The 13,001-nt window shown below is 35.8% G+C and overlaps 1 pseudogene; it reads left to right on the forward strand.

Moving 5' to 3' along the window:
- Positions 1-12,283, forward strand: part of LOC124971155 (ankyrin repeat domain-containing protein 46-like) — a 72,418-nt pseudogene extending 60,135 nt beyond the window's left edge.
- Positions 12,284-13,001: the final 718 nt, after the last annotated feature.

Genomic DNA, 13,001 nt, shown 5'->3' on the forward strand with positions numbered 1-13,001 from the left:
CCTAATGGGTAAAATGAGGTGATGCCTTCTGGAGGGTGTCAGAAAGAATAAAGCAAGAGGGATCCACATGTGTTGTTTGTAGCTATGTGTATGCGAGATTGATAGATGTGTCCAGTTCTGTGATAAATAATTTTTCTTGCTTTTCTCCTCAGTTACCATTTGATTCTTGACCAAAAAGATACCATTGTTAAGATATGCATTTTTCTCTGATGTTGTCCCTCAGATCTCAGGCAACACCATTCTTCTTGTCTTCCACACCTTCCCATTCCTTCTACAGCACAGGCTCAAGCCCACATATCTGACCATTGGTCTCATGGCTCCATTTAACCTAGAGATGCTGCTCATCATAGAACTCATAGCTACAGATGTTCTTTTGTCTCAGGATTTGGGGGATAACATCAAATGTAAATCACTAATCTACTTGCACAGGTTGTTGAGGGGATTCTCCATTTGTGCCACCTGCCAGCAGATTGTAACCCAGATGATCAACCTCTATCCCAGAAGCTCCTGCCAGGCAAAGCTCAAACATAAGTCCACATCAGAGATCATGTACCTTCTTTTCCTGTGGGTCTTCTACATGTCATTCAGTGCTCACTTCTCAGTCTCTGCTGTTATAAACTCCATGGTCAATATGCATGGTCTTTTATTTGTTACTGAATCCTACACAATTTTATACATGTTACTTTCTTCAGCACTTATTTTCTACATTGGGAATATTCAGTGATGTGCATTAAGGGGCTCAAGGCCCTCTCCAGTGGGTACACTGTGACTCTCTTGTGCAAGTGTAACAGGTATTCCCAGCACCTTCACAGTACCAACCTGTTTTAAATGCATCCCCAGAATAAATAGCTACACAGTCCATTCTGTTGTTCATGGGTTTATGTTCATGTATAGTTTGGACTGCATCAACTCCTCTTCAAGAATTATGCAAAACAATGACATAGTACATCATTCTACCTCATCATGGTGGTTAGCAGCTATACACAATTAGTTCTTTGTTGTTAATCACTACTGAGAAATGATTTATGAATTTTTGAAATCCTTATAGCATATACTCCCTTAGAAAGAGTATGGTAAATGTTTTATTATTAAAGATTGATGAGTTCTGTTAATGAGCCACTGAACAGTTTTATAATCATTACATAGTCTGTGTGTATTCTAGGTTAAATAAATACATGGTTTTATAATTTCTAGATAAATTGTTTTACTTTGGTACATGTGGGTTGCAAATATGTAATAGATAATTGCATCATTTACCTCTGAGTTGACACAAAATTCTAAATTTCTTCTTGATATCAGGAAGGGATAATTGGGAGCTGAATCTAAATTTCATGACTTAATTTAGCCCATACTGATACATACATAAAAATGTACAGCACTTTTATAACTCAATAGTCTGATTAGTCTTTTTTTTAACTAATATGTTGACATTTATCACTATAAATTAATATATGGTCCATTAACTGTACTTCTATGTGCTCAGTCAAAAAAAATAAATTCAGGGATTGAAACCAGTATTTGCATCATTTACAGTTGCCCATGTTAAAAACAACATAATGTGCCAAGTAGATAAATCTACGATCAAAGTCTGGCCTGGAATTATTTGGATTTCAACAGGAAGGAAATTATGGCATATGGTTCACCACAGATGAAACTTCAAGACCCTGTGCCAAGTTAAATGTATTACAAAAGAAAAAAAATTGTAATATTTCACATGTAGAAAGTAGAGTTAGATTCTTCTAATTTATAGGGTCAGAAAACAGAGTGGCAGGTTTTAGAGGCTCAGAAAGAAGGGCAATAGGAAATTCTGGCTTGATTGACATAGAGTTAGATTTGGAAAGAAAAAAGGTACTGGGGATTGCTGGTAATTGCAGTTCTACAATAATATGAATGCAGTTAATAGCACTAAAAATTAAAAGGATTACTCTTACACCATATATACTTTCTGTAATAAACATAGAAATAATAAAATGACACTGGATGTACCTCAGTGATAAAGCTTCCCAGTAGTGAATCTTTTAAGTATGAAAAAGAATTTAAGCTTAAAATATAATCAAATGCATGGAAATAAACATAACAAGGGAAGTGGAAGACATTAACACTGAAAATCTTACTATGTTGAGAGAAATTAAATCAGTTACAAATAGTTGGAAAGACATCCTATGTTTATGGACTGAGAGAAATAATATTGTTAAAATGTCCATATTATTGAAAGCAATCTACAGAAGGAGGCCATGAGGACTTCTATAGGACAAAGAAGAAGGCATCAAATTCCCTCGGTATTACATACATGTAGTAATTAGAACATTGTGATTCTGGAATAAGAGTAAACAAACAGACAAATGAAACAGGAAGGAAAACCCAGAAAGAAGTCCACACATACACAATCACTCTTTCACTATTTTAATTTACTTTACCCAGAAATGCATCCATACATACACCATCACCCTTTCATTATATGTGACAAGAATCTGTAATGGGAAAGGTGATCCTCTTACACCTTTTATGATCTACTCAACAAATGGTGCTTGTGAAACTTCATATCCACATACAGAAGAAATTAGAACTTTATCTTACATCATACTAAAGAAGAAATCAAAACAAATTAAGGACTGACATGTGGTAGCTGAATCTACAATACTCCTATAATAATATGTGGGATACATTTATCAATCTCTAACCATCTTCTCACACCTAAGGTGTTAGATGTACTAATTACTCTGGTTTTATAATTACACAAAGTTTAAATGTATGAAAATATCATACTGCATACTATAAATAGGTGCTATTATTATGGGTCAATCCACAATATATTTTCAATTTTTATTCTAATTAGGTATGCATGACAGCAGCACACATTTATGCATTTTGATAAATCATAAGTAATGGAATATAATTTCTCATTTTCTCAGAGGTAATGTCTGTTTCACTCTACTATTATTTCTACCCCCATACCTCTTCCCCTTCTTACAGTCACCTCTACCTAATCTAAAGAAACTGTTTTTCCCTGGCACACCCCTTTATTGTGAATTACCATTCACATATTCAAACAAACATTCAACCTTTGGTTTTTTGGGTTTGACTCATTATGCTTAGCCTGATATTTTCCATTCCCATCTATTTGCCACAAAATGCCATAATTTCATTGTTCCTTAATGCTGAGTAATATTCCATCACATACACACACACACACATGTATACACACACACACACACACACACATACACACATTTTCTTTATTCATGTGTTGAATGACACCAAGCATAGTTATATAGTGCAGCTATTGTGAGTTGAGCTGCTATAACTATTGATGTGGCTGCATCACTAAAAAAACTTAACAATAAAAAAAAAGACCCAATTAATATATGGGCTAAGGAACTGAAGACAATTCTCAGAAAAAGAAATACAATTGATCAACATGTATAAGAAAAAATGTTCAACATCTTAGGAAGTAGAGAAATGCAAATCAAAATTACTCTAAGATTTCATCTCACTTCAATCACAATGGCAATTATCAAGAATACAAGCAACAATAAACACTGGTGAAAATGAGGGGTAAAAGCTACACTCATACATCTGCTGGTAGGAATGCAAATTGGTGTAATCACTATGGAAAGAAATTTGAAGATTCCCCAGAAAACTTGGAATGGAACCACCAATTGACTCAATTGTTCAATTCCTCAGTTTATATCAAAAGGACTTAAAATCAGAATACTACAGTGATGCAATCACATCAATGATTATTTTTTATCTTATATTGCATTTATTGATTTGTTTTTGTGATGCTGGGGCTGAAACCAAGGGCTATGCAAATGCTGGGCAATGCCTCTAACACTGACCTACATACCCACCCCCAAAAAAATTTAAGTCTGAGAAAAAATTTTAAAAGAAATAAAATAGGTGTGGTGGTATATACCTGTAATCCCTGTGACTTCAGAGGATGTGGCTGCTTCCATCTGGGGATAACAGGGTCTGATATAATATCACCAAGGTCCCTGGAAGTCTTGTTACATATGAGAGATCTCTGCTAGGTGTACCAATAGCCACCATCTAGTTGCAGAGGCAGGAGAGAACCTTGCAAGGGGTCAGTAGGCTGGAAGAGGGTATGAGGGCAACTTGATTCCAGCTCACCCAACCAACCTGCCCAGCACCCACTGGGCTTCCAGACAATATGGGAGAGCACTTGCTGGGATCTGACATGAACCTGCTCCACAACTTCTTCCCCAGTAGAGTATCCACTGATTTCCTGGTCCCACTGGTTTGCCTATCAACAGGGCCCCCCAGCTCCTCAATCCCCAGGCTCCAATCCACCCTCTAGACACTAAATTGGCCCAGCACTTGCAGCTATGTGGCTGACCCACAGCTCTCAATAACTGGTTTTGATCTGCCCAAGACAGAAAAATTTCCCTGTACAGGCACCCAGATCCCAGCAGTCAGGCCCCAGGATGTCTAGAGAGAGAAGTTTCTGGTTAGTAAGTCAAAAGGGTGGAGGCAGGAGAGATACAATTTAGAGACTGAATTAGAGATCAGAAACTGTGAAGCCTACAAGTGAGGTAAAGGGCTAAGACCAGGGTCCTGCATCACATGAGTTGGCCCCAAAGGAGAGTCCTTGGGTGAAGTCTTCCAGTGGGACAGGCAATTGCTATATCCCACCTCCAGGTGTCCAACCTCCAAGTCTAGTCCTCCCACTGTAGTAACTCTTACAATCCTGAGGGTGGAGTTACCAACAAACTCCAGAGAACCACACTACTAAGATGACAAGGAAAACAGAGAAGATATTGATTTCCAATGGAAATAACTGTTCAATCTTCCTTCAAGGCTCCTTAATTACCCCTAATTTATTTCTCATTGCCTGTTCTCACATCCCCAACATTTATGAAAACAAGTACTTTTCATGCATGGGGACTGGAGATTGGAATAGTGTATTATAATTTGGTTGTATATTCTTTGATTTTTATCACATTTTTCTTTTTTTCCTTTTTTTTTCCACTTATTTATGTTTCCTTGGAGACTCTTTCTCTTTTCTCCTACTAACAACCAACTTCTTTTGATTCCTCCTTCACACTTTCTATGATCAAACACCACTATAATCTCACCTCCTACCTCATTAACATCACATCCTACACCCCTCACCTGATCTCTACCCACCATTAGAAACTGTAGACCTTATTCCAAACCTCATATTTATGTTCTAGATGATAAATGAACACATCATCTCTCCTTATTGTGACAAAACTCTTAACATTTTAAGAAGGGATATTTTGTTTAAGATTCCTACTATTCGCATTGGGTAATGTCACTATTGATCTCTCCCTTAAAGGTCAAGTATTGGAAACCTACAGGGATACTTTAAATCTCTAGGGTGGAAATATAATACCTGAGATATGCACTGCAAGAGGGGAAGACACATGAACAACATGAGAAAAAAAGGGAAGAATACACCCAAACAAATCAAGATGCTGTATTAATAGAATATATTGACAGCACTGTAGAAGAAATGTTAGAAATGGAGTTCAGAATGTACTAATTAAAATGATCTGTGAAATAAAGGAGAATGTAAGAGAGCATACTCAAGCAATGAGCCATCACTTTAATAAACAGTTAAAAGACCAATTCAAGAAAGAAAATATTATTTCAATACAGAGATGGAGATTCTAAAAAAAATGAAGCAGAAATCCTTGAAATAAAGGAAACAACAAACCAAATGAAAATCTCAATGGAAAGTCTCACAACACACTAGATCACTTGGAAGACAGAACCTCAGACAATGAAGACAAAATATCTTTTCTTGAAAATAATGTTCATTACAAAGAGAAGATTGGAAGAAATCATGACCAGAACCTCCAAGAATTATGAGATAACATAAAAATACCAAATTTAAGATTTGGAATGAGAAGACACAGACATACAAACCAAATGAATGAAAAATCTGTTCAATGAAATAATGTCAGAAAATTTTCCAAACCTCAAGAATGAAATGGAAAATCAATTACAAGAGGCTTACAGGACACCAAATGTATAAAATCACAACAGATCCAAGCTAAGGCACATTATAATGAAAATGACTAACATACAAAATAAAGATAGAATTTTCAATGGCTGTCAGAGAAAACCATCAGATTACATATAGGGGGCATCCAATATGAACATCAGCCGATTTCTCAGTCCTGACACTAAAGATTAGGAGGTTCTGGAACAACATATTTCAAACTCTAAAATAACATGGAAGCCAACCAAGAATCTTATACCCAGCAAAACTAACATTCAGATATGATGATGAAATAAAATCCTTCCATGATAAACAAACGTTAAGAGAATTTACATATTGAAAGAATGACTAGCAACAATAGGTGTTGGTGAGGATGTGGGGAAAAAGGTACACTCATACATTGCTGGTGGGGCTGCAAATCAGTGCAGCCACTCTGGAAAGCAGTATGGAGATTCCTTAGAAAACTTGGAATGGACCCACCATTTGACCCAACTATCCCACTTCTTGGCCTATACCCAAAGGACTTAAAATCAGCATACTACAGAGATACAGCCACAACAATGTTCATAGCTGCTCAATTTACAATAGCCAGATTGTGGAACCAACCTAGATGCCCTTGGATTGATGAATACATAAAGAGTCTATGGTATACATATACAATGGAATATTACTTGGCCACAAAAATAATAAAATTATGGCATTTGCAGGCAAATGGATAAAATTGAAGAATATCATGCTAAGTGTGATAAGCCAATCTCAAAAAACTAAAGGATGAATAATCTCGCTGACAAGTGGATGATGACACGTAATGGGGGTGGGAGGGGGGCAAGAATGGAGGAAGGATGGACTGTATAGAGGGATAAGAGGGGTTGTAGTGGGGGAAGAAAAAAATAACAATGAATCAAAAACTATTACCCTAGGTAAATGTATGATTACACAAATGGTATGCCTCTATTTGAGTAGAAACAGAGAAACAAGACGTATCCCATTTGTTTACTTCAAAAATGAATTAAAATAACATTAAAATCAGTGATATGCAAAAAATTTTAAAAAAATAAGCATGGACTACCGAACATTCCAAGAAAAATATTCCATGAGGAGGAAATGAAAAACAATAAAATTCAGCAGAGGGAGAAACTACACTAGAGAAAAAGTCAATCAAAGAGGAAACCAGGTCAAGTTAAAAGCCAAAAATGAACTCCTATTAAGAGCTTTGCCTCCTTCTTTACATTCATATAAATTTTCTTTAATATAAATTCTCCGGCAGTGAGAAAGTGTTCTCTTGAAAATTGTTGCCACAATGTGTACATTGGTATGATCTTTCATCAATATTGTGATGTTTAATAAGGGTTGGACAATCCTTACAGCATTTGCAACATTCTTTACATTCACCATTAAGAATCCTCTGGTGTTGAACAAGATGTGAGCCTTGAATAAATGCTTTTACACATATTTGCATTTATATGTCTTCCCTCTAGTATGAATAGTCTGGTGTTGAGTAAGATTTGAGATGAGTTTAAAATATTTGCCTCATTCTTTACACTTGTATGGTCTCTCATCCCTATGAATCCGCTGGTGTCTAACAAGGACTGCAGTATACTTAAAACATTTGCCACATTTCTTACATTCATATGGTCTCTCATCCCTATGAATCTTCTGGTGTTGAATAAGGGCTCCACTACACTTAAAGCCTTTGCCACTTTTGTTACATTCATATGGTCTCTCATCCCTATGAATCTTCTGGTGTTGAATAAGAACTGTACTATACTTAAAGCCTTTGCCACATTCCTTACATTCATATAGTCTCTCATCACTATGAGTCTTCTGGTGTCTAAAAAGAATGGTCCTATCCTTAAAGCTTTTGCCACATTCCTTACATTCATATGGTCTCTCATCACTATGAATCTTCTGGTGTTGAATAAGGGCTCTATTATACTTAAAGCCTTTGCCACATTCCTTACATTTATATGGTCTCTCATCACTATGAATCCTCTGATGTTGACTAAGAGTTGCATTACGCTTAAAGCCTTTGCCACATTTGTTATATTCATATGGTCTCTCATCACTATGAACCCTCTGGTGTTAAATAAGGACTGCATTATACTTAAAGCCTTTGCCACATTCCTTACATTCATATGGTCTCTCATCCCTATGAATCTTCTGGTGTTGAAAAGGGCTCTACTATACTTAAAGTCTTTGCCACATTCCTTACATTCATATGGTCTCTCATCACTATGAACACTCTGGTGTCTAAAAAGGGTGGCACTATCCTTAAAGCCTTTGTTACATTCCTTACATTTATATGGTCTCTCATCACTATGAATATTCTGGTGTTGAGTAAAGATTCTACTACACTTAAAGCCTTTGCCACATTCCTTACATTCATATGGTCTCTCATCACTATGAATCTTCTGGTGCTCAGTGAAATTTGAAATTCGTGTAAATGCTTTCCCACATTCTGTACATTTGTAGGGCTTCTCTCCAGTATGAATCCTCTGGTGTTGAGTAAGGCTTGAGGTATATTTGAAATCTTTTTCACATTCTATACATTTGTATGGTCTCTCTTCAGTATGAATGCTCTGGTGCTCAGTAAGTTTTGAGATGTAAGTTAATGCTTCTCCACATTGTTTACAAATATAGGGCTTCTCTCCAGCATGATTCTTCTTGTGTTTAGTAAGGACTGACCTTTGATTAAAAGCCTTACCACAATCTTCACATCTGTAGGGTGTATCAGTACTATGAAAAAGGGTTGAGAAATCCTTAAATGCTTTAATACATTTCTTAAATCTGTATAGCATTCTTCCCACATGAGTTTTCTTGCACTGAATAATTCTTGTGATTTTATTTAAAGTTCTTCCACATTGTTTATAGTTGCTATTCTTTCCTTGAATAAGGATGCTTGGAATGATAAATTTTGAGCACTGATGAAAATACTTGTTCGCATTTGTTGCCTTTGTAAAGCTTCTTTGTAAAATGATCACAATGATATTCTCTAGGATTTGAAAAAAATATTAAATATTTGTGAGTTTCACTGCATTTCTTACATTTTTCACCAATAAAAATGCACTCATTTATTTAGGGTACAGACCTGGACAAAAGATCTTGAAAGTTTTATGATAAATGTAGAATTCTCACCAAATATCTATACCTGATTTTTGATTAAGTAACAATGGATAAGTACAGATTCTCCTACATTCATTAAAATGTTACATTTGGACCCAAGGAAAGGAGTGTTTGTTGAATGTAGAACAACAGATGCTTCATTAAGTTAAAAAAAACTGATCATAGTTAGTAATTTATTTTATATTATTAAATCTCTTGTCTACAAATATATTTGAGTAAGAATTTAACCAAATTCTACATTTCAAATATTTGTTGTTATGAACTGAATCATGCAATAGATTTTATTTCATATTTTCCAATTTTATTTCACAGCAAGGTTATGTTAGCAAAAATTCAGTGGAGATAAATTTTCAAGACACTCAAAACCTTTCTCAAAACTGACTAGCAAAATTAAGGTGTTTTCTGAGACTTCATATATTTTTGATAACCATTCATGATAAAAAATTTTATTGTGTAGTTATCTCACATTTATTATATTCATCATGACAATTGTCCCGAACAATACTCTCCCCACACATTTCCATTCTTTCCTTAAGCATACATTTTCATGCCACAGTTTCCATACCTTCCCTTTATCACCTGATGGAATGAACATTTTATTCCCAGCTCTGATGAAAATTCTTGGGTTTGATGAGAATACAAAACTGAAAGAAATCAAAGAAATAAATTATTTTACTTGCTGCACTCTTGTGAATATTCTTTGCAAAAAATGAAGTTATTATCAATGTGAGCACATCAAAAAGGGAACAGCAAAGCAAATCTAAGATAGTAATTAATCCATAGATAAAAAAAACTAATCAATAAATGGGCAAGAAATCTTAACATGTCCTTCTCAAAATAAGAAATAGGAAGGATCATCAAGTATATAAAAATGAGGCCAATATCTCTAGCAATTAGAGAAATGCAAAATACAACTATACTGAGATTCCCCCACACTCCAATCTGAATGGCAATTACCAAGAATACATGTAACAACAAATGTTGGCATGGATGAGGGGAAAAGGGGATGCACTTATATTGTGGAACTGATAATTGGAGCAAGCTGTATGGAGATTCCTCAAAAATTAGGAATGAGCATTGGAGGCTGAGGCACGAGGTTTATGAGTTCAAAACCAGTCTCAGCAACATAGTGAGGCCCTTAGCAACTCAGCGATATCCTGTCCCTATATTAAAAAGAAAATCATTAAAAGGACTGGAGGTGTGACTCAGTGGTTAAGCACCTCCGAGTTCAATTCCCAGTGAAAAACAAACTAGGAATGGAACCACCATTTGAACCAGTTATGCCATGTCAACATATCCAAAGTATTTAAAATGAGCATGGTGCAATGACACAGTTGCTTTAATGTTTACAACAGCACAATTCACAATAGCTTAGGTATGGAACAAAGCTAGAAGCACATCAACAAATGAATGAATAAAGAAATCATGGTATAGGGAGTGTAGGAATTGAAAAGACAGTAGAGTAAATCTAACATAATTTTCCTATGTACACATATGAAAATCCCTAAGTGAATTCCACCAGCATGACCACCCACAAGAATTGGCCCTAACTACAATAAGATATATTCCATACTTGTATAATTTTATCAAAATGGATTTGAATGTCATATAAGAACAAATAGAAATGTAAAATAAACTTCATAAAAATGTACTGAAAAAATTGACTTGTGAGAACTTCCAAAACCATCTTAGATTTTACAGAACCTCAGATGAGCACACTAGAGTGAGTCACATAGTAGAGAAAAGGAAAATGTTTTACTTTGATCAACACAGTCATTCCTAAACCACAGTAGGTCATTATGTAATAAGAAAAAACTATCAACCCCTTTATTCTCCCAAGAGCAAAAGGGAAGTGTGAAAAAAACAAACAGCTATGACTTTCCTGACAACTTTATGCAAACTAGTTTTTTTCTCCACAGGGACCTGGAGATAATGGGTAGATTTTGAACAACAGTGCCAAAGACATTGATCATGGGTTTAAAAAAGTATTGCTTCTTAAGAAGAAATATGGGCATTTACAGTGGGAGAAATGCACACATACATCTAGAGAAGATACAGCATAAAAACTGGCTTGAGGGGCAACAAAAGCCTATCACAACTGATGTCAGCATGACCGGAATGAAGTCAAACCATACAAATCACCAAAAAGGACTGACTTTTTAATGTTCATACTTTTTGTTATTTATTAACTGATTACACATAACTTTTATGTACATCATGTTTTATGGCACACAAATGACAAAATATAGCTAATTAATGCATGTATTATTTTATGTAATTAGATTTATTTTTAGTAAACTTTACATACACTCTATTAGCACTCATTAAAAGCAATATACGAGTGGCTGGGCCCTCCTCCCTCTGCAACCTGCAGACAGGTGCTTTTGCTATCACTGCTGCTTGTCTTGCAGATCCTTCCCAGCATTTTACTGAGTATTTTTGTTGAACCTGCTTAAGAATTCAGAAAAACTGCTGAGTGACTACTGGAGGAAAGATCTATTCTGACAGCTGATGCATATTCCATCCACATTAGAACAAGGTCCTACATTTTTGTAAATATTCTTCTCAAACTAATGTGCCCTTGCTACAAGCCTCTATTGATGGAGACTTTAACTACTCTAAGAGGCTTCAGGAAAGTGGCTTTGACTCAAATATCTGTGACAGCAGAGGCAGGACAGGCCTTCACCTTGCAGCAGCCCAAGGGAATGTATCCATCAGCCAGCTGTTGCATAAATTTGCTGCTGATCTGCTGGCCACAGATTATCAAGGAAACACAGCTCTTCACCTCTGTGGCATGTGGATTCCATTCAATTCTTAGCTTTCAATGTACTCAAAATCGATATATACAATGATCAAGGTGTGACTCCTTTAGTTCTGGTACAGTGCAGGGGAGTGAATAAGGATGTCATCTGATTGCTAGAATCTTTGGAAGAACAGGAGATAAAAGGATTTCACAGAGGAACCCACTCAAAACTGGAGACCATGCAGATGGCTTAGAGTGAAAGTACCATGGAAAGCCATTATCTCCTCAAACCCACCCTACAGAAAGGTGAAGGGATCCTGTCCAGCTTTTGAACCACTTGGCAGGAATTTGTAGAGGATCTGGGCTTCTGGAGGGTCCTACTCCTGATCTTTGCCATGGCTTTGCTGTCTCTTGGCATTGCCTACTAGGTGAGTGGAGTGCTGCCCTTCATGGAAAACCAGCCTGAACTGGTGCATTAAAGGAGCTCAAAGAGGTAAGGCAAATGTCTATTTCTTGGCTCCCAACATTGATTCCCACTTTCTCAAAATTTTTCTTAGTGCAAGGCACTGAGGGCTGAACATTTTTCTTTATGCACTTTTACTTATTGTAATCCTTTTAGAAGAATAATGTGTTCATTTGAACTCATACTGTAGTCAACTATAGTGCATCCTAATGCTACCTCTGACTCAACCTGACTTCTTAAGAAAAATCTGCCCATACCCTTGTGTAATAAAAACATGGAAATGACTAGAGAATAGAAGCTAAAGGAAGAGAGTAGAAGTTCTTAGAATGGAAACCTTACACTGATCTTGGACCAATTGAAGTATTCAAAAGGAAAAAGCTTTCCATTTATGAATGTTTTGGGTGGTGGGTTTAGTTTTGTTTATTTTTGCAAGAGCTCCTTTTTTCTTTTTATTTAATTTCTCTGGGGAGAGGACAAAACCTTTGAACTTAGAGTACATTTTTAAAATCCTGTATAGCACATTAATATTGCTAGATTCTGTTTGGTTTATTTTAACATTTTATAGTCTGATCACAAACCAAACAAAACTTTCAAAATGAGCTATATTTTCTTCAGAACTGATTGACTTAATCTTTGCTTTAGGGTGATTTTGATTTATTGCAAACTGCTTTGCTTGTTAGTGT

This window comes from Sciurus carolinensis, chromosome 19, assembly GCF_902686445.1.
Source record: "Sciurus carolinensis chromosome 19, mSciCar1.2, whole genome shotgun sequence".
Taxonomy (NCBI): domain Eukaryota; kingdom Metazoa; phylum Chordata; class Mammalia; order Rodentia; family Sciuridae; genus Sciurus; species Sciurus carolinensis.